At 40.7% G+C, this 22,788-nt stretch overlaps 1 protein-coding gene and 1 long non-coding RNA gene across 2 annotated transcripts in view; both read left to right on the top strand.

Annotated features, from left to right (window-relative positions):
* LOC128021923 (filamin A-interacting protein 1-like) overlaps positions 1-22,788 on the top strand; it is a 47,536-nt gene that overhangs the window by 16,077 nt on the left and 8,671 nt on the right. The window lies entirely within an intron of this gene.
* On the top strand, positions 6,277-7,586 carry LOC128021925 (uncharacterized). Its single transcript, XR_008185822.1, has 2 exons — positions 6,277-6,465; positions 7,160-7,586. It is a non-coding gene; the product is annotated as an uncharacterized LOC128021925 (long non-coding RNA).

Here is a 22,788-nt window from a genome sequence, read left to right as displayed (position 1 = left end):
ATTCACACACACAGTGCAGGGTGATCCATGTGCTAAATATGTTGTAAAAGCATTAAGCAGTGTGTACACTACGCAGATTGGCAGTAATGCTACAAAAACGTATCTAGCTGAGGTAAAGGGCTTAGCCAAGCTAAGTGGAAAAGACTATGGGGAGGTGTTGAAAGAGATGATGTCTCAGATTGGTGAAGATATTGAAGCTATGAAACCCGTAGGTATAGATGTCTCCCCTTCACATGTCGAGACCCCAGTTGTGACACTTCAACCCCCTACCCCTGAAGATCAACAGCCCCTAGTCTCACTCTTGAATGCCCCACGGGAAGGAAATCGCTTAAATGCCACTGATTCAGTCCTGTTCACTAATGGAGGGAAAGCTCCGTCCCTTTCAGTGAGTGACATAAACCCAGCAGAGATACAGAAGGTGGTGGTTGAGCATATTGTGAGGAGTGAAGGTGTTAGCCCACACTTGCAATCTCCTGTAAGGCTTCGTTCTTTTTCTGGAAAAGTTCCCAGACCCAGTAACGAAGCTGATTACGACACTTGGCGCTCACACATCGAACTGCTTTTAAATGATCCTAGCATGTCCCATCTTCAGATCTCAAGAAGAATACTCGAATGTCTACTTTCGCCTGCAGCAGATGTTGTCAAAGGGCTACGGCCTGGATCACCCCCCATCGCTTACCTGCAGCTCTTGGACTCAGCCTTTGGTACTGTTGAGGATGGGGAAGAACTTTTTGCACAGTTTATGAACACCCTTCAAGACCCGGGTGAGAAACCCTCCACTTATCTTCATCGATTGCAATTAGCATTGAACCTAGCTGTGAGAAGGGGTGGGGCTGCACCGGCCGATGTAGATAAACACCTACTCAAACAGTTCTGTAGAGGATGCTGGGACAATTCTCTACTTTCTTGCCTGCAACTTGAGCAGAAGAAAAGCAACCCCCCTTCATTTGCTGACCTCTTGCTGTTACTAAGAACAGAAGAAGACCGACAGTTAGCAAAAGCTAGTCGCATGAAAAAACACATTGGCACCACCAGGCAACGTGGCCAGCTTCAGCTCCAAAGTGCGTGGGCCTGTGCAGAGTCAAGAGAGAAGTCAGAGGTCAGTCTCAGTGTTATTGAGGATCTTGGTAGGCAAGTAGCCAGTTTACAAAGCCAATTAACCTATTTGATGGCACAGAAAAAGACAAAGGGGGCTGATAACAGGGGAGCAGCAGGGAAAAGTCCAGGCAGAGTACAAAAACTTGATCGTGTTGACACAGACATGCTAAAACAGACAAAGAAAAAGCAGACTAACAGACCCAGGCCTTGGTACTGCTTTAACTGTGGGGAGGATGGGCACATTGCCCCAGTTTGCACAGACAGGGCAAACTCTGCTTTAGTAGCTGAAAAGAAAAAAAAGTTAGAGGAGAAGCAGCAATTGTGGGACGCACAAAACAGTCTCAACTTACCTTTAAACGACTAGCAGTTCCTGTTGGGGGACAAACAGGGACTGAAGAGAGTCAACAACGTCCCTCAGACGTAAATGGTGAAGACAAGGCTGAAGTATGTGTTAATCTAAAACACTCAAGTAAGAACCACCATTTTAAACTCCCTAAGGGGTTGGTTGGTACCAAGAGTACAGCTAAAGTCCACATAAAGGGTGAAGAAGTCAGCTGCCTACTAGATACGGGTTCCCAAGTAACAACAGTCCCCCGGTCATTTTATGAACAGCACTTTCCAGAGCAGGATATTAAGCCACTACATGATCTCTTGGAGGTGGAAGGAGCGAATGGACAGTCCGTACCCTACTTGGGTTACATAGAAATGACTGTAACTTTTCCAAAAGAGTTTATTGGAGCGTCAATGGAGGTAAATACACTCGCTTTGGTTGTTCCTGACATTCGAGCCACTTCACAGTCTCTTGTGCTTATAGGCACCAATACACTGGATGTACTGTATGACATGTACTTCGAAGCCGGATTGACACGCCATCAACCAATCCCACATGGCTATAGAGCAGTTCTTAAATGTCTTGAGCTTAGACAAAAACAGACCAACAACAGTCAACCCAGTGTAGTAACATTGCAAGGTAGAAGTTCTAAAGTCATTCCAGCGGGTGAAACTGTAGTAGTTGAGGGAGTTGCTTTAGCTTATTGTTTGCAGAATGAGAAGTTTGTAGTCATTGAGCAGCCATCATTACCCTCCTTGCCGGGTGGCTTGTTAGTAACCGCTAGCTTAGTCGACATTCCCCAGCAGCGGCCCTATAAGCTACCAGTAGTCATCAGTAATGAGTCTGACCATGATATAGTCATTCCTGCTAAATGTGCGATTGCAGAGATAAGTGCTTACCAGAGCATCTTGTTACAGGAGCACAGTGTAGTAAAACAATCAGAACCCCTCCCAAAATCACCAGAGGCTCAGTCAAACAATAAGCACAACTTAAACTTCAATTTCAGTGAGTCCCCAATTCCATCTGAATGGAGAGAACGCATCACTCAGCAGCTCAACAACATGCCCGACGTGTTTGCACAACATGACTTGGATTTTGGCAGAACGGATAAGGTGGCACACAACATAAAACTCTCAGATGAAACTCCTTTTAAACAGCGTGCAAGACCAATACACCCACAAGACATCGAAGCTGTTCGCAAACACATTCAGGAGCTTCTTGATGCAGGAGTCATCAGAGAGTCTGAGTCACCGTTTTCGTCACCGATAGTAGTGGTCAGGAAAAAGAATGGCCAAGTCCGGTTGTGCATAGACTACAGGCGTCTGAATCTCCAGACCATAAAAGATGCATACTCTCTTCCAAAGCTGGAAGACACATTCTCAGCGCTCAGTGGTTCCCAGTGGTTCTCCGTCCTTGATTTAAAGTCTGGTTATTACCAAATCGAAGTTGAGGAAGCAGACAAACCCAAGACCGCATTCGTGTGTCCACTTGGGTTCTGGGAATTTAACCGAATGCCTCAGGGAGTGACTAATGCACCGAGCACATTCCAAAGACTAATGGAAAAGTGCATGGGGGACATGCATTTAAAGGATGTGCTAGTCTTTATTGACGACTTGATTGTGTTCTCAAAGACTCTAGAGGAGCATGAAGCAAGGCTGATGAAGGTGCTCACACGCCTCAGAGAGTTCGGGTTGAAATTATCACCTGAAAAGTGTGTCTTCTTCCAGACGTCAGTCCGTTATCTTGGGCATGTAGTTTCCAGGAATGGAGTCGAGACTGATCCAGAGAAGATTGCTGCTCTTAAGACTTGGCCAGTCCCAAAAAACCTGCGAGAGCTGAGATCTTTTCTTGGGTTTGCTGGGTACTATCGGAGGTTTGTTAAGGGCTACTCCAACATCGTTAAGCCCCTCCACAATCTAACCTCTGGTTACCCACCTTCTCACAGGAAATTAAAGTCAGATGAGAAAGCAGGTCAGTACCGCAACCCAAAGGAGGTCTTTGGGAGTCGCTGGACACCCGCTTGCCAGCAGGCATTTGACCTGGTGATTGAGAGCCTTACCTCCGCCCCTGTGTTAGGTTTTGCTGATCCCCAGAAGCCCTATGTACTCCACACCGATGCAAGCACCACTGGACTCGGTGCTGTTTTGTATCAGGAACAGGAGGGTCAGTGTCGAGTCATAGGCTATGCAAGCAGAGGGTTGTCAAGGAGTGAGAGCCGCTATCCAGCACACAAGTTGGAATTTTTAGCACTCAAGTGGTCAGTGACAGAAAAGTTCAGTGATTATCTCTACGGCAACCACTTCACCGTTGTTACTGACAGCAATCCGCTGACATACATACTGACCTCAGCAAAACTTGATGCGACAAGCTATAGGTGGCTGGCAGCACTGTCCACTTTCTCATTCAAACTTCTCTATCGTCCAGGAAAGCAAAATGGCGATGCAGATGGACTGTCCCGCAGGCCTCATGGGGAGCTGGCTGATGATCTTAAATCTCAAAAAGAGAGAGAGCGCATAAGACAGTTTACTCAGGGTCACCTCTCTGATCCAGAAAATATAGATGCAGTAGATCAAGCTGTTGTGCAAGCAATCTGTGAGAGACAGCTCATTTACAGTGTCAGTACAGACGGTGTTGCCTTAGTTGAAACTCTTGCCATCTCACCTACTGCTGTGCCTGACAGTTATGGGCAAGAAGATGACCTTGGTGGGTTGCCAGTTATCCCCCACTTAACTGAGACAGAGCTTGTGAGTAAACAAAGAGCTGATCAAAGTATAAAGCATGTCATTTCCCAGATCGAGCAGGGAGAAAAACCACCCCCAACCTTGCGACATGAACTCACTGAGCTTCCACTGTTGTTGAGGGAGTTAAATCGCCTTGAACTCCGTAATAACATCTTGTACCGGAGGCGCCAAGTGGGCTCTCAGACCTTTTATCAGCTTGTACTCCCAGCTGAACTTCGTGACACAGTGTTGACCAGCCTACACAATCACATGGGTCATATGGGGGTTGATCGCACACTGGATCTTGTAAGGACCAGATTCTTTTGGCCAAAAATGGCTTTGGATGTGGAGAGAAAAGTCAAAACATGTGGCAGGTGCGTAAGGAGGAAGGCGCTACCTGAGAGAGCTGCGCCTTTGGTCAACATTAACACCACCAGACCCCTTGAGCTCCTCTGTATGGACTTCCTCTCTCTTGAACCTGACAAAAGTGGGACCAAAGACATACTGGTGATTACAGATCACTTTACTAAGTTTGCGGTTGCCATACCAACACCTAACCAAAAGGCCCGCACAGTGGCAAAGTGTCTGTGGGAAAACTTTATGGTGAACTATGGAATGCCAGAAAAGTTACACAGTGATCAGGGACGTGATTTCGAGTCCAGCACGATAAAAGAACTCTGTCGAGTGGCCGGCATACATAAAGTAAGAACAACCCCATACCACCCTAGGGGCAACCCCGTTGAGCGATTTAATCGCACCCTACTAAACATGCTAGGTACTCTTGAAAGCCCAGAAAAATCTCGTTGGCGTGATTTTGTAAAACCCCTGGTCCACGCTTATAATTGCACCAGGAATGAGGTGACAGGATTCACACCATATGAACTGATGTTCGGACGTCAGCCTCGTCTGCCGGTTGATTTGGCGTTTGGATTGCCAGTGCAGGGGGGTCAGCAAACATCACACGCAGAGTATGTGCAAAACCTTAAGTCACGACTTGAAGACAGCTACAAGATAGCAATTGAAAATGCTGCAAAGATAGCACGCAAGAACAAAGTGAGGTATGACAGGCATGTGACTGCTTCGGACTTGGAAGCTGGAGACCGAGTATTGGTCAGAAACGTTCGCATTCGAGGAAAACATAAGATTTCAGACAAGTGGGAGTCAATTGTCCATGTGGTGGTGAGGAGAGCAGGTACCCTGCCCGTCTATACAGTCAAACCTGAAAATCAGGATGGTCCTTTGAGAACACTGCATAGGGACTTACTCCTTCCGTGTGGTTACTTGTCTACAGAGGTCAACAAGGCGCCTGACCAGCAGCCCACAAGGCGCAGACCAGCAACCCGTGCAAATCCTACTGTGGATGAAAATAATTTCTCAGACGATGAAGATGAAATCATTCCTGCTTACTATTTCAGAGAACCCCAAAATGCTCAGTTTCCCACAGTCCATGACCGTCTAGTGCAGCCTGATCCACCTATGTCTACTGTGCAGGATAAACAGCATCCTGAACCTCCAAGCAATTGTCCTGTTGAGAGTCCTGTAAATGCTCAAAATGTTGATTGCACTCCTGAGATTAACAAGCCACCTGATATGTCCAATGGTGCCTCAAACAGTCCTCTCACACTTAATGACCCTAACTGTCACCACTACGACACTGAGGACCTACTTACCGAAAGAGTCATGCTTGATGAACAAGTGGATGAAATCGTTATGACCGAAAGTAACTTACCTGCTAGTAAAAACCCTGTGGAGGAACAAAACTTACCTGATGATGACATCCAAATTGAGCAGCTTCCAGTGTTCTCTGACATGTTAGAGAGTGGAAAGGAGATGAACCGTAAAGAACCAGAAGAGGAAATAAAGGATACAACAGTCAGGAGATCAGAGAGAAACCGTCAGCCGTCAAAGAGACTTGACTATACTGAACTCGGAAACCCCTTTGTCACAGTGGTTAAATCATTCTTTCAGGGGTTAACCACAGCTGTGGCTGACATCTTAAGTGAGGGTGAGAACTCATTTCCTTCTGTCCTGTACCCTGAGATACAAACAGTTCAACCATTGCCATGTACAGGGACGTACATGAGTTCAAAGGGGGAGAGTGTAGCCAGGTTTTATAATGATAAACCCTATTTAGCTGTCTAACCCAGTCACGAAAGGGTTAACTTTCATTTTGTATCTTTGAAAGTTAATTAAACGAGTTCTGTAATCATTATTGATTATACTAACTATACCTTATTGTAATATAGAGTGTAAACGAAAGCTGTGCCTGAATCCACTGTTATCACGGAGCTAAAAGCAGTGAATTCCGTTAAAATGGTGAGTTGTTTATCTGTCTGAGATCGCTAATATTCATGCTAACAGGCCAGGCAAAGGTGCTCATTGTGTAAAGCTAAAAGTGTAAGGTGTAAAGCCTGCAGTGTGCATATGTTAATAAGGTAATTAGCCACAATAGGCTAGCGAAATACTGGTTAATGTGTTTGAAACCATAAAGAAATGTTAACTTTTCATACTGTTGATAAATAGTTAGTTTGTTAAATAATGATGTTAAAAATTGTAGATTTAATTGTGGTCACTGAAGCTTAAAGAGGTAATAATTTTTAGTGCATTCTTTCCACTGTTACCGGTGCAGAGAGGGGATAAATAAGCACACTAACGCCTTAATGCCTCTAATTTAAAGTGATACAATTTGATTAATGTTTACATGCAATTTATGCAGTTTTATTCTTCATACTGTTAATGTTACTACCGTAAGGTTTCATAAAACTTGATTTTGAAATGTGTCTTTATGGAGGATGTAATTTATGTAAATTTAATTTTGATACTAGAAAGAAATTTATATGGTTTTGATACCTGAGAAGAAACATAAGAGCTGTTGTACAACGAGAGAAAGATTTTTATACTGCATTATAGGTGTACTGAAATATTATTTCATTTTATTTTGTAGCAGCCTGTAGCAGTCCATTTATTCACTGAATGGTAATTGAAAGAAATGATTTGGCCTTATTTTTAGGTCAGGTTTTGGTAAAGAGTTGGAAACATCGTGCAGAGATCCTTTCCACGGAGTGATACAGATCCACACGTTCCAGACGTTCTCCCAGAGATTCATAGATTCCCAGTCCGGGTGGCTGGGTGGCGAGCCAACCGTGTTTGTGACTCTGACTTTAGACGAACTGCCTGGATCATCCTCTTCATCTTCGTTGTGGTAGGACAAAAACTAACTCAGAGTTTAAAAAAAGGCCCCAACGGTGAAACTGAACTTTTGTCAACCAAGGCAAAACGAACCGAGGACGAACTGAGCTCAACGATTCTGATACGAGAGGGTTTTGTTTTGTTTTTGTGCGCACTTTATTATTTTAGTTTGTTATTTTTCATAAATGTGTTTTGCTTGTATGTATGTTTCACCCTGTGAATTTAATACAGGTTTGTCTAAACTGTCATTCTGGTGTGGTATTCCTTTTTAATTGATCTTCAATTCTCAGGCTCTTAACAATTTAGCGTCTTCTGATTCTGGTCCAAATCGTATTTATGATAACCTCTATGACTACTTTAGACTATTAAATCTATGTACGTTATTACTACCTCGTAATAAGGGTTACAATTAAATATTTCTGTAACATTTGTTTCATGAAATCTGACAACTACAAAAAAATACTAAATAACAATAAAAAGAGAAAAACTTCCTAAAAGTTTCAGGAGTAAATTAGACTTGGAATCATCATCATCTCCATCATAGTGTTGCTCCAGCGGTCAAACAGCTGGACTGTGATCTGTAGAGTTCACCCAGAGATTTACTGAACGATAGAGAGAGCGCAGATGAACTCTGAATCACTCTCTTTCCCCGCGAGAATCCTCTGAGATTCCTCTGAGATTCCTCTGAGATCCGTGAGATGGTCGCGTGCCAGAATCCAGCGGGAGTCGACAGGTACGACCTTAATCTGACCTCAGATCAGCCATCCTCACTCACACACACACACACACAGAGAGTGAGAGTGTTTCACAGACCGACAGACAACGTTAAAAATCGAAGACTCACAAAGTTTTATGAGCTCACAATGTTTCTTGGAAGCTCCTGTTGAAGTGTAACTGGAATCATCTGGAGGAGTGGAAGCTGTTCTCGCTGATGAGCAGAACAGAAAACCCCAAACACACAGGTTCCTCTGCCTCGCATCAGCGTCTCTGTGTTTCAAACCCTTCTCACAAGTGTAGACCTGAGATGTGTGACCATGAGAGAGCACGAGAGTGTCTGACAGCACCTAACATAAAGAGTAGGACAGAATGCAAAGCAACATCTTTAACCTAACCCTGGTTTTAGAAAGTTGCACTGTTTTTCTGGTTAAAGCTATAGTTGACACAAAAATGAACATTTGCTGAAATGTGTTCACCCTCAGGTCATCTGAGATCAGGATGAGTTTGTGTCTTCATCAGGTTTGTAGAAATGCAGCATTGCATCAGTGTCTCATCAATGGATGCTCTGCAGTGAATGGGTGCCGTCAGAATGAGAGTCCAAACAGCTGGAGGAAGTGTTATTATAGATTATAGACTCTATGTGATTGAGTTAAATCATCTTAATGCTGGATGTGTTTCAGGTTTTGTCTTCTCCAGATGTTCACTGATGGACTGGAGTGCTGTGGATTATTGTGATGTTTTTATCAGACTCTCATTCTGACGGCACCCATTCACTGCAGAGCATCCACTGATGAGACGCTGATGTTGTGTTCTGTGTGTTCCTCGTTCTACACCGGGTTCCTCTGCGGTGAGGCCTGATGTCTGTGTTCAGACACGCGCTCAGAGATGAAAGCATCATAAACACACTTCAGTCTGTGGATCATAAGGCGTTTCAGACAGAAGATGAGTTTTCTGATGTTTAGAGGATCTGTGGAAGCTCTGTGAAGGATCAAAGCCTCCATTCTGATCTCAGATGAATCTCAGAAACAGCTCCGAACAGAAAAGCTTCTTGTTCTTCTGCGCTCGGGTCAAAAGCAGGGGGATTAAAACAAGCGCCTCATCTAGATTTCTCCCGTTATGATCAATGAAGCTTCTGTTCTTCACGAGTCAGACGAGCAGACATGATGTCACTTTGTTGGTATAATTATTATGAAACTGTCTGTTGGATTTGAGCTGAAGAGAATTAAGAAGGACAGTTGCATTAATCAGAGTAGAGCTGGATGATAATATAACTTATATTTTGTGACAATATAAACAATCAAGCACTTGAGATTTACTGTGCCGTGTATATCACTTTAACTGTATGTATGCGGATAAGTGTGTGTGTGTGTGTGTGTGTGTGTGTTTGTGTGTGTGTGTGTGTGTGTGTGTGTGTGTGTGTGTGTGTATATATATATATATATATTACATAAATTTGAAGCTTTAAAGGTTTTATAGTTTTTACATGTAGGAGAACTGTCCCCGGACTGAACCTGGTTTCTCCGGAGGTTTTTTCTCTATTTCTGTCAGCGATGGAGCTTTGGTTTCTTTGGTTTCTTTGTCTTGTTCAGCTGCTGACACTTGACTGATTGCACAGACACTGTTGAAGAGAAATGAACTGGATGATGAATCACTGAATCAACAATGAACTGACTTCAGCTGAAAAACGACTTGGTTATTGTCCTCTAACATTATCACCACAAGTTTTTCCTGTTTGACACTGTGAAGCTGCTTTGAGACAATCTGTACAAGATAAAGCGCTATATGAATAAAGGTGACTTGAGTTCACGAGTTTATGCTTCAGTTCAGTTTGACCTCGAGGATATTTTTTTTTCAGACTGAAGATGAAAGAGTAGTTATTAAAGGTGTATGTTGTGCGTAATTCACCTTTACATGGTGTTTGAACACTGACGTGTCCACAGTGAATGTACACAAGCAGCCTATAATGGTAAAAATACAACCACTCCTTTTTTTATAATCCCCATAAATCAGAAGCAGTGTCTGAAACTACGCTGTTTCAGATTCCTCCCATGTGTGCTGACGATCTGTCCCATTCACCCTGACCCCGTCCTGACTGAACCACACATAGTCCAGCATCTTTATATCATCGAGATATTTACATACTGTCTGCTCCACATAAACATTACAAACATTGATTTTGGATGCAGAAATGCAGGTCTAAGTCTGTACCCTGGATGAATGATGCTACACATGCTCTTAGACTTGCAGAAGAGCTGAAAGAAGGTTAAAGAAAGATGAGCTCCAGATTGCATTAAGGTCTTCTTTATCTCAATATCAGAAAGCTGTAAGATCGACTAAGTCTCATTGATAAGAATGAACATAGATCAAAAATACTCTTCAATACTATAAATGCTGTTGTGAATCCACCTGTTTGTCATTACCTTTTTGAAACAGTTGATATGTGTGAGAGTTTCTGTCATGTTTTTGTAGAGATGATAAAGAACATTAGGCAGGATATAATATCTGCTGCTTATAATCCTGATCTTCATTGAAGTCCGTGCTACTTTTCTTTTCTTCATGAGATGTAGCTACATGTTAATCAGCTAAAACCATCTGGGTCTTCTTGTGATGTTATATCTCCTCGTCTTTTTTTAAAGAAGTTTTTGATGAGGTTGGACCCTTTTTTTCTAGTTTTTATTAACAAGTGCCTAGAATCAGTAATTGCACCTGACTGTTTGAAGCATGCAATTGTTAAAGTCCAAATTTAGATCCAACAGTTTCATCTAATTTTAAGTCCATTATTTATTTTGGAGAAATAGTTTTTTCACCAGCTGCAGAATGACAATAAGATTTTTTTTTTTCCAATCACGTTTTTAGAAAGTGCTCAGCTAGAACAAGTTGTGTGCATCAGAGAAACTGCATTAAGTTGGTTTCAGTCGTATCTTAAAAATAGAAGCTTTTCAATCAATTTTTGACTATATTTTTCTGGGGATTTCCCCCTGACTTGAGGTGTCCCCCAAGGCTTTATTTTGGCCCCTTTATTGTTCTCTTTATATTTCCTTCCTTTAGCCTCTATTTTTTATGAAAAGCATGGCTTGTATTATCACTGCTATGCAGACGAGACGATATTCAACTTTATTTGCCCCTAAAGCATAAAAATGATGTAGACTCTCTCTGTGCCTGTCTTTCCGATGTCAGAGCCTGGATATCGTTGAATTTTTTTTTTATCTAAATGAGAGTAAAACAGAGATCACTGTGTTTGTCTCTTCTGAAGTCCCAAACATCTCTCGTGTAAATTCTGGTGTTTTATCTTCTTCATTTAAATCAGGTGTAAAAAACTTTTTCAATAGTGCACTTAAATTTGATAGGAAAAATATTTTTATTGTCAAATCAAGGTTTTACCAATTAAGAGTCTTCATTAGTTAACATTAGTTAATTTATTAGTTAACATAAACTGCCAATGAAAAATTATTCTGAACATTCATTAATCTTAGATATTCCAATATAAGTTGCAACTGTATTATCTAATGAGCTAACATGAACTAGGACTTAACTAATGAGGTCTTATTGTAAAGTGATACCCATTGGTCTTTATAGTTCTTTTTTACTTTAACCTGTGTAAAACATTTAACTTTATATATTTTTCTGTATTGCTTTATTGTATTTAAATATTCAGTTATTTCTGATATAAGAAAAAAGTTATTAATCCAGTTATACTGTATTATGCCCACTTTTTAAAACTAAATAGCAACACTGTGATAAAAGCATTAGCAATTAATCCCAACATGAAAACTTTATACCAGCATATCCCTAGTTTGTATACGTTTTATGAGTCTTTTACAGCATTTTACCGCACACTGGTAATGTGTAGTTGTTTTTAATTGTGCTTTATAAATAAATTGAGACTGGTGAAATATGAGTCTCCAAAGACTCTGGGCGTCTGAGCCACTCAGAACATTGTGGATGAATTTCATTTGTGGAAGGAAATGTGCCGAAGAGTCTTATAAACAGAACAATTACTGCTTACAGTGTGTGTGTGTGTGTGTGTGTGTGTGTGTGTGTGTGTGTGTGTGTGTGTGTGTGTGTTAATCCAACATAAGACGCTGGAGATGTGAATTAAGGATAAATATGCTCACCTGTCAGCTGGGCAGACTGATGAAGGGATTGTGTGTGTAACGGTCTGCACATGAAAGCAGCATGTAAATGAAAAGTGTGTGTGTGTGTTTGTGTGTGTGTGTGTGTGTGTGATAGAGCTCATGCTGTTGTGTAACGTGGCTCCGGTGAAACCTGCTGCAGATTCTGTCCAGTGTTTCTCTCTGAGAACTCAATTACACAAAAGATTTCTATTTCAAATAAATGCTGTTCTTCTGAACTTTCTGTTCATCTGTGAATCCTGAAGAATAAAATGTTTCACAGTTTCCACAGAAATATTGTGCAGCACAACTGTGTTCAACATTGATAACAGGGGCGGATCTAGAAAAATATTGATGGGGTGGCAAGAAGGGGGCAGGAATTTTTGAGGGCCACTAGTCCATATCGAGATTTGATTAAATTAAATGAAAAAATGGCCGAATTCCGTGACGCTCTGCTTTATACAGCAAGTTCCTTTTCCGCGATTCAATCCCTGTCGCTTTTCAAACACAAACGGGGTGAATCTATGAATGAAAGTGTGAAAGTTCTGACACAAAACGAAGTTGTTATGTATCCTCACGCTTTTTAAAAGTGGCTAACTATGTTTGACAGGTGCAATATTTAAAAATCAAAAATTATTCATGTATTTTTAAAATTACATTTATATCAGAATATATGTCAGAGTTCGGAGCGGGTTCGCGAATCATTTGAGTCAGTTCGGGAATTCGGAGCGGGATCGCGAATCATTTGAGTCAGTTCGGGAGTTCGGGTTCGCGAATCATTTGAGTCAGTTTGGGGATCACAAATCATTTGAATCAGTTCGGGAGTTCGGAGCGGTTTCGCGAATCATTTGAGTCAGTTCGGGAGTTCGTAGCGGGATCGCGAATCATTTGAGTCAGTTCGGGAGTTCGTAGCGGGATCGCGAATCATTTGAATCAGTTCGGGAGTTCGTAGCAGGATCGCGAATCATTTGAGTCAGTTCGGGAGTTCGTAGCGGGATCGCGAATCATTTGAATCAGTTCGGGAGTTCGTAGCAGGATCGCGAATCATTTGAGTCAGTTCGGGAGTTCGTAGCAGGATCGCGAATCATTTGAGTCAGTTCGGGAGTTCGTATCAGGATCGCGAATCATTTGAATCAGTTCGGGAGTTCGTAGCAGGATCGCGAATCATTTGAGTCAGTTTGGGAGTTCGGAGCGGGTTCGCGAATCATTTGAGTCAGTTTGGGATTACGTAGCGGGATAGCGGATCATTTGAGTCAGTTTGGGGATCGCGAATCATTTGTATCAGTTCGGAGCGGGATCACAAATCACGAAAGATTCGCGCTGGTAAATTTGCCATAACCTTTAATTCATTGCTGCCAACTGGGGTGGCAAGGCTTTTTTTTTAGGGTGCTTAACCCCGGTAGATCCGCCCCTGATTGATAATAATCAGAAATGTTTCTTGAGCAGTAAATCATCATATTATTCTGATTTCTGAAGATCATGTGACACTGAAGACTGGAGGAATGATGCTGAAAATACAGCGGAGCATCACAGAAATAAATTACACTTTAACACAGATTCACACAGAAAACAGATGATTTAGATCATAATATTTCACAAAATTACCATTTTATACTGTATTTTTCAATCAAATTAATAAACTCTAAAAGGACAAACAGTCATATCTGAAATTGTCTGAAGTTTGATCGTCATTTTTCAGTTGAGCTGTGAAACATGTGACATCTGCGTGTGTGTGTGTGTGTGTGTGTGTGAGAGAGACAGTGTGAGTGTGTGTCTGTCTCTCCTTGGTCACTTTGAAATCACATTCCTCAGTAAAACATCATGACATATTCATGAAGGAACGCACACTCGCCTCTGCTGAGAGATAATTGTTTTCAGATGCTCACACACACACACACACACACACACAAACTGTAATCAGTGATGTCATCACGTTACAGGATATCCGCATCTGCAGCAAACAAATGACAATCAGATGAATTTGCATGAATTTACATTCTAACGTTTGGGTTTTACTGCTTGATGTTCATCTTTAAGGAAACGCATGTTCTGCTCATCAGCTGAAAGCCAGAGGAGATGATGTCACATGTTCATTACCCATGAGTCCTGTAGAGCTGAACCTTACAGCCTGGGGTCAAAGGTCACCTGTGTGTGTACATGTATTGGTGTGCGTGCGTGTGTGACCTGTGACCAGATCAGACGTGTTCGTTCGCAGAGGATTCAGTTCCTCAGTTCCAGCTGTAAACAAACATTTGTGTTTCAGATTAGAAACTGAACAACACTGTACTGGAACAGGAGTCAAAACAGCCAGCAGTGATTTTATTCACACACACACACACACACACACACACACACACACACACACACACACACACACACAAACACACACACACACACACACACACACACACACACACACACACACGCACACACACACCACACACACACACACACACACACACACACAATCGCAGATACACACAGTCAGATTTTATGCTCAAAGACTCAGTGCATTTTATGTTCTCCAGAAATAATAAACTTGGTTGCTTAAGCATGTTTAATTTTCCTCATTTTATTTAATACCTGATGAAATATATCAATGGTGTAAATTATCTCATGATTTTATATCTAGCTATATTGTATTTATTTTGTGCAGCAGATATATCAGTGCACACATCTGAGTGTAAGAACGCTGGGATGGAACGGAAATACTATCTTTTGTTTAAAAGAAGCAGCCATAAATTAACTGTTCACAAATTGTTCAATATCTATAACATGTATTTACCAAACGGTTTTATTCTAAGAAGAGTGAGCAATTCTCAAAAGGTATTAATGAAAAAACAGTGCAGTGATTTTAATTGATTTGAAGTTGTTGAGTTTATGGTCGTGAGTGATATTTTCAATGTACATGATAATATATTAATTGACATTTAATCAGCAATCATTTAAGCGACAATGCGGAGAAATATAGGAGATGCTTTGACTGTGATTAGTAAAAGTATCACTATAGAGCACCATTACTTTGAGAACCATTACTATGTGGTGACCTCTGTTCTTACTGTGTCTGAGAGTTACTCACGTGTTGGTTAAAAGTTTAAACAAGAAGCTGCTAGAAAGTCAGATGATAATGTTTAATGTTTGTGAGATGAAAGCATTGTGATGGGTTTGTTTCACTGAAGCTTCATCTGGAGATATTGCATAAATCCAACTCTCCTGACAGCAGATGTGAGCGGTTCGTCATCGTTCCCTGAACTGACTCACATGTGGCTCACACATTGATTGTGATTCTAAATTAAGGAATCTGTGTTGTTTGTGTGGAGGAATGAGGATGTTGCACAAGCAGTGGACAGTGTGTTTGCGTTGCCCTGAAACTTCTGCAAACAGTGCCGAGTTCTTCAGATGACTTCCAGATGAGTGTGTGAGTAAGAGTTTGTGTGCGAGAGAGTGTGAGCGCTTGAGAGTGCGAGAGAGCATGAGAGTGAGTGTGTAAATACATAAGTGTGTGTGTGTGTGTGTGAGAGAGAGTATGAGTGTGTGAGTGCATAAGCGCAAGAGAGTGAATGTGTAAATACATAAGTGTGTGTGTGTGTGTGAGAGAGTATGAGTGTGTGAGCGCATAAGCGCAAGAGAGTGAATGTGTAAATACATAAGTGTGTGTGTGTGTGTGTGAGAGAGAGTATGAGTGTGTGAGTGCATAAGCGCAAGAGAGTGAATGTGTGAGTGTGCATTTGAGAGAGAATTTGAGTGTGTAAGAGTGTGAGAGATTGTGAGTGCGTAAGTGTGCGTGATTTTGTAAATGTGTGAGAGATTGTGAGTGCATTAGTGTGTGAAAGAGTGTGAGTGTGCAAGAGACTATGAGTGTGTAAGTGTGTGAAAGTGTAAATGTGCAAGAGTGTGAGTGTGCAAGAGTGCATAATTGTGTGAGACAGTGTGAGTGTGTAAGTGTACAAGAGAGTATGAGTGCGTAAGTGTGCGAGAGAGTGTGATTGTGCAAGAGAGTGTGAGTGCGCAAGTGTGCGGGAGTGTGAATGTGCAAGAGAGTGTGAGTGTGTAAGCATGAGAGAGTAAATGCATAATTGTGTGAGAGATTGTGAGTGCATTACAGTGTGAAAAAGTTTGAGTGTGCCACAGACTTTGAGTGTGTACATGTGAAAGAGTGTTTAAATGTGCAAGAGTGTGAGTGTGCAAGAGTGCTTAAGTGTGCAAGAGAGTGAGTGCATAAGTGTGCAAGAGAGTGTGAGTGCGTAAGTGTGCGAGAGAGTGAGTGTGCAAGAGTGTGAATGTGCGAGAGAGTGTGAGTGCGTAAGTGTGCGAGAGTTTGTAAATGTGTGAGAGATTGTGAGTGCATTAGTGTGTGAAAGAGTATGAGTGTGCAAGAGACTATGAGTGTGTAAGTGTGTGAAAGAGTGTAAATGTGTGAGAGTGTGAGTGTGCAAGAGTGCATAATTGTGTGAGACAGTGTGAGTGTGTAAGTGTGCAAGAGAGTATGAGTGAGTAAGTGTGCGAGAGAGTGTGAGTGTGCAAGAGAGTGTGAGTGCGCAAGTGTGCGGGAGTGTGAATGTGCAAGAGAGTGTGAGTGTGTAAGCATATGAGAGAGTAAATGCATAATTGTGTGAGAGATTATGAGTGTATTACAGTGTGAAAAAGTGTGAGTGTGCCACAGACTTTGAGTGTGTACATGTGAAAGAGTGTTTAAATGTGTAAGAGTGTGAGTGTGCAAGAGAGTGTGAGTGCGTAAGTGTGCGAGAGAGTGTGAGTGCGTAAGTGTGCGAGAGAGTGAGTGTGCAAGAGTGTGAATGTGCGAGAGAGTGTGAGTGCGTAAGTGTGCGAGAGAGTGTGAGTGCGTAAGTGTGCGAGAGAGTGAGTGTGCAAGAGTGTGAATGTGCGAGAGAGTGTGAGTGCGTAAGTGTGCGAGAGAGTGTGAGTGCGTAAGTGTGCGAGAGAGTGAGTGTGCAAGAGTGTGAATGTGCGAGAGAGTGTGAGTGCGTAAGTGTGCGAGAGAGTGTGTGCAAGTGTGCGAGAGAGTCTGAGTTGGCGAGAGTGTGCGTGTGAGTGTTTTTTACATTAATGCCAAACATGAACTAACAATTAACAATATATTTTTACAGTATTTATTACCCCTTGATAATGTTGGTTTTTAAGATGTTAGATCTTAAAAAAAACATTAGTAAATGTTGAAATTAATGTTAGCTGTGAAGTATTGTTCATTGATTGAGTTAATTTATTTAGCTATTGAAACCTTACTGTAAATTGTTAACAAGACTGTAATGAACTAAAACAGTCCGGTTTCATTGGATCTCTGTTTATCTCATGCACACACACACACACACACACACATATTCTCACTCTCTGTGTTTTATAAATGTTAGTAAATTTAGCTCCCTTTGGGTGAATTAATGACTTCAAGTGAGGAAAACCAGAAGGAAATGTTGTAATCCAAAGAAAGTTTCTCACACACACACACACACACACACACACACACACACACATGAGCTCATGACTGTGAGAGGCTCCATATAAGGGCGTGCTGATGATGTCATGCTCTCATAGGCGTCTTCAGTCCGTCTCATTGTTGAGTTTCAGAGCTGGAATGTTCAGATCACTGACACACTGAACACCAGCAGCACACTGGAACGACACTGACCAGGTACGACACACACACACACACACACACACGCAGAACCTCTGACTGCATGTAGATGGTCTTTGATATCACATTATTTATGAGATGATTTTAAATGAGTTGGTGGATTGAGTTGAGTGGTTTAACCTCCATTGCATTGAATCTGATGTAGAAACGAGCAGCATCGAGTGAAGATCATGTTCTGCCGGGATGATGATGATGATGATGATGATCGTTGAGTCTGTTGTTACATGTCTGTAAAATAGTAATGTTCAAATGTTCACATGTTGGCAGAATCACCTCCATCCTGCTGATGATGTAGATGTTCATCTGTTCGTTCGGTTATATTCACCAAGTCTTAATTTTTATGCCGGGTGCTAGTAAATTAATCAAATGAGCAGATTTTTGGAAAAGGATGAGATTATAATTGTTATGAATGTGTTCCAGTTACATACTGTCATTAACGTCAGTCCTGTTATTAACTTACATACAGTTATTATCTCCAGTGCAAGAATCTGCTGTTTCTAGAAAAGTAATTTCTGAACTTCACCTCACTAAACTGATCGATGTTTAGATGATGGAAATCTATCCGGTTTAGTTCGACACCGACGTGTTCTAGTCATGGACACTTTTTAAATGTTTTTGTAAACTGCTTTGTCATTTAATGCGTGTTTAGTTTGCTGTTTTTGGGTTGTAATAATCCCTGCACGAGTAGCTCCGTCTCTGGTCTGCTGCTCTCTGGTGGACACAAACACTTCTGGACTCTACAGAAAGAACTTAAGAAGAGTCTTTTATTTTGTATTGCTTTAAAGATAATTACTAAAAAGTTGTTTAAGGATCAGCATTTGAAGACAAAAATGCTAATTCTGTTAAATGAGAGCTCAGCAGCATTCGTTTTTCTGCATTTTTCTATATAATATCACAGAAATGCACACATTCCATGACACACAAAACGTTTGTAACATTCAAATCAGAAATCCAGTTGAGTTTTGCAAGTTCTCTCAGATCATTTTGATATTTCACACACCCTTATTCATGACATTTAAATCCTTCTCCACAGGCTTTTCCAAGTCTGTAGTCAGGGCCAGATTAACACTTTGTTGTACCCTGGGCAACAATATTCAAGGGCCCCATCATCACGACCCCAGGGTCACCATAATATGGTCATATACAGAATATATTACCGTAATAAACAGTAAATATACTCAATACTTCAAATTCTAACTGTCATCAGGTGTATTTTGATTTACAAATATTTAAATACTCATAGAACTACAAATGCACTACTATCAAAGACATTCACTCACATATGATGCTATGAAAACAAAACACATCAGCATCTGTATAATCTGGTAAAATTGACCACTACATTGAGAGGGAGGGAAATATCCTCCATTTTCACAAAAATGAATAAATGAGCAACCACTTTCAAACCATTGTTTATTTAACAACATTTATTCCCAATAGAAATGTATGGAATTGATAGAGCAGAAGACCACAGACAACACATCAAGAAACACTTTGGTCCTCAGCTCATTTAATGAAGCTGGCACCTCAAGGAAAAAGCTCATTTTAACTTGTTTTAAAATAGAACAACAACATATCACAGCACAATTAACCAGTTAAACATTTTAGTGCTACATAAACATTTAGAAATCTGTCCATTTCTCTGAAGAAGACAAGACAGAAATAAATGCTACATAATCTGGAAAAACACACAATTGAAATCCTAAATAATGACGAAGTGCATGTTTGAATTAGAAATGCTCTTCGCTCTCGGGGCTGTAAACGTAAGCTTGCGGTGTAGAAAAGTCCTGGCTAGCTGAGTTGTCCTGGTCTTTGACGGAAGCTGACTTAACAGAACTGTCGGCAACATTAACAGGAGTGAAGGAATTGCCTATTTTAGGTATATACTTTAAATTTTCTGCGTTTCTGATGTCCTTTACTTTTTTAATTTTCACTTCGCGCTCCCACTTAGCTTCTCCATGTCAGATTTTTTTCTGTTGTAGCAACGCCTGACGTAACCCGCTCGGCGTAACATTTGACCCACCTCATGCGGACTGACCAATGAGGAGAGGGTCTTAACTTGAGGCCCTCTCTTCATTGGTCAGTCCGCATGAGACTGACTCTCAACCGCTCTCAACTCACGTTCAAAGTCATAGGCAGCGCAGCATCTCTCTGTGCAGCGCAATAGCCCGTGTTGACAGTTTGTTTAATATAAAGCGGGAGATTACCAGATACAGTATTTTGCTCGTGCCCTTGCTGCCCTGGGCCCTTTGGAGGTCTTGGGCCCCTGGGCAATTGCCCAGTTGCCCGTATGGTTAATCCGGCCCTGTCTGTAGCAAAGTCTTTTTTCCATAGATTTTTCCTCACTTTTCTCTGTAAAAATCTGGGCTCTTGGGAGCGAGTCCGATTCGATCGGGTGGTCCAAGGTTAAACAGGGAAGGGAATGAGCATTTCTGATTTCCTGAGCTGCTTTTAGGGTGTTGGATGCTCACGATGTTGCATTCTGATGAGCTCAGGATCCTTTCTGCTTTCGTTATGTTTTCTCATCAGCACAATGTCAGATCGATCACATAGTTGTCTGTATACTGTATAATCCATTGTCTGTGGTTAGAAGATTAAATAAACGAGTGTCCCAGAACAAATGTATTTACATGCTGCTGGGAATCATAGGTTGTGTCTCAATTATCATATTTCTATTACAGGAATAGTATGCACTTCAGTGGTGGGAAAGTATGTAACGGCAGCATTAGGACTCACTACCACACCTTTATTGAAACCATTGTCTTGTGTTCGTATCTAGCTAAATTCATTATACTTTAAACACACATGCATACTTGAAAATTCACTGGAAATAGTATAGTATCCAGGCACATTTGGCATAATGCATTCAGTGCGCTATATTCTAGCATACTTTTTAGTATAGGGTTAATACGTAAACTGTGATGCAGTGGTTACATAAACCCAGGGGCGGGTCCTGAAATTTGATTGGCCACCCCAGGTGCCCCCCCTATAAGATGTCTTGTGATTGGTTCATTTTATGGCCAATCATTTTATAGACTCTACTGAAGTTCGCGAATCGCGATTCAAAGAAGTGCAGCCGCAGAGAAACAACCGCTCATCGCGGACTTGGACTTTTAGTTTATCAAGTGTGGGAAGTCGAGACACTAGTGATGGGAAGTTCTGATCATTTTACCGACTTGAACTTTTGAGTCGCGTTCAGCAAAATGAACGAATCTTTTTCCGATTCATTTCGTTCATTTTACCAAAATGTAATTAAAATGTTACGTGTTACTTCCCCAACACATCTAGTACTTAAGCAAACGTTGATCACACTACAAACAATACAAAAATAAAATGCTATAAAGATACAGAAAAGATTAATGAATTCATTACCTGGGTCTTCAGTCTGTGACTAACTCACCTCTTGTCTGACAAGTCTTCGGGTTCAAATCATTCCTTAATCACATGACAGCCACATACGCTATTTCTGACATTTTTGTCACTGTGTTTTTGTAACTGTTTCTTGAGGATCTGTGGTGTGTTATTATTGTATAAATAAATATAACCTTGTTATAAATAAAATATTGATTACTTTGTCTTTTTGACTGTCTATCAGTAAATAAATACTAGGCTATATAATAATATAATAATCCAAGTATTTATAGCCTAGTTAAATTTTTAATCCAATTCTGAGTTTGCTGGTATAACAATTGCTTAAATTGGTCTTATATATGTATAAGATGCTTGCTCAAAAAGGACAAAATGACATAAATTAAAAGCAAATAACATTTTGAATCCTAAACAAGTAACACTACAGTTCTATAGTCTAATCTGAAGGGTGAACTCAAAAGAGAAAAACCTTCAAAGTGATGTCGCCGTCATAGAGACGACTCGTTCTACCCTAGTCACATTAAAGATTCGAATCGTTCAAGAACGACACATCACAAAACACCAAACAAAGAGCTGGTAGGTAACCTTTATGTATGGTTTAATATGTTTGTATGATTTTCTCAGATCAATATTTTTACCCCGTCAGGCTCTGCTCGCGTTGGTCATGGTTGATTTCAATCGAATGTTCAGTCAACATTTAATAAAACACAATAAAAGTAAAATACGCTGGGCGCTTTCAAACAATAAACAGTCAAGGTTGATTTGCATATTTTGTATCAGTTTATTTTGTGACAGTGACCACATAGCAAGATTGCACCAAATGACAATATGCACAGAATGTTCCATAATAATAATTGTATGGTGACACTTTACTTGTTAATGCATGAGAGTAAGTCAGTTAGAGAGTCAGTTAAATTGTCAGGCCTAACTTAGTCATTTACACATGAAATGACATGGATGCATTCTGTGCATTTCATTCACAATTAGATTTTTTTTTTTTTTGTGAGATTGAGAATAACAGACACACATAAGTGTTTCTTTTGAAGGCAGGGGAAGAGAGCAGTGCCAAGCCATGAAGTAAAGAAATAGGGAGTTTCTTTCAAAAAAAAAAAAAAAAAAAATATATATATATATATATATATATATATTCTCAAATGTAACTTAATGGATATATACAGGGATGACAAAAAACTAAATTAATAAAAAAAAAAAAAGTGGTTTATTACTGCATTTGTTTACAAGTAACTTTATTCAAGCTAAAAAAACAAACAAACAATAAAATCAATAGGATTTACGTAATATACTGTATAATTTAGCTTTTTTTTTCCTTTTTTTTGGTCACTGGCGGCCACCCCATTCGGAGGTAGTGCCCCAGCATGGCCCCCCCACTGAAAATGCTCTAGACACGCCCCTGCATAAACCTATCATGCTGTTAAATTACACAGAAATGTAGCATCAGTATTGAGCTTATCAGGCTGTTCAGATGAATAAAATAAAACTGCTCAAGGTAGCTAAATAAAAACTTTGGTAGTATGATCTAACACATGCATCTTGAATGTATTATTATTATTATTATTATTATTTTTGGCATTGTGATGGCAG

Source organism: Carassius gibelio, chromosome A11 (assembly GCF_023724105.1).
Source record: "Carassius gibelio isolate Cgi1373 ecotype wild population from Czech Republic chromosome A11, carGib1.2-hapl.c, whole genome shotgun sequence".
Taxonomy (NCBI): domain Eukaryota; kingdom Metazoa; phylum Chordata; class Actinopteri; order Cypriniformes; family Cyprinidae; genus Carassius; species Carassius gibelio.
This window is presented reverse-complemented; position numbering and strand designations above follow the sequence as displayed.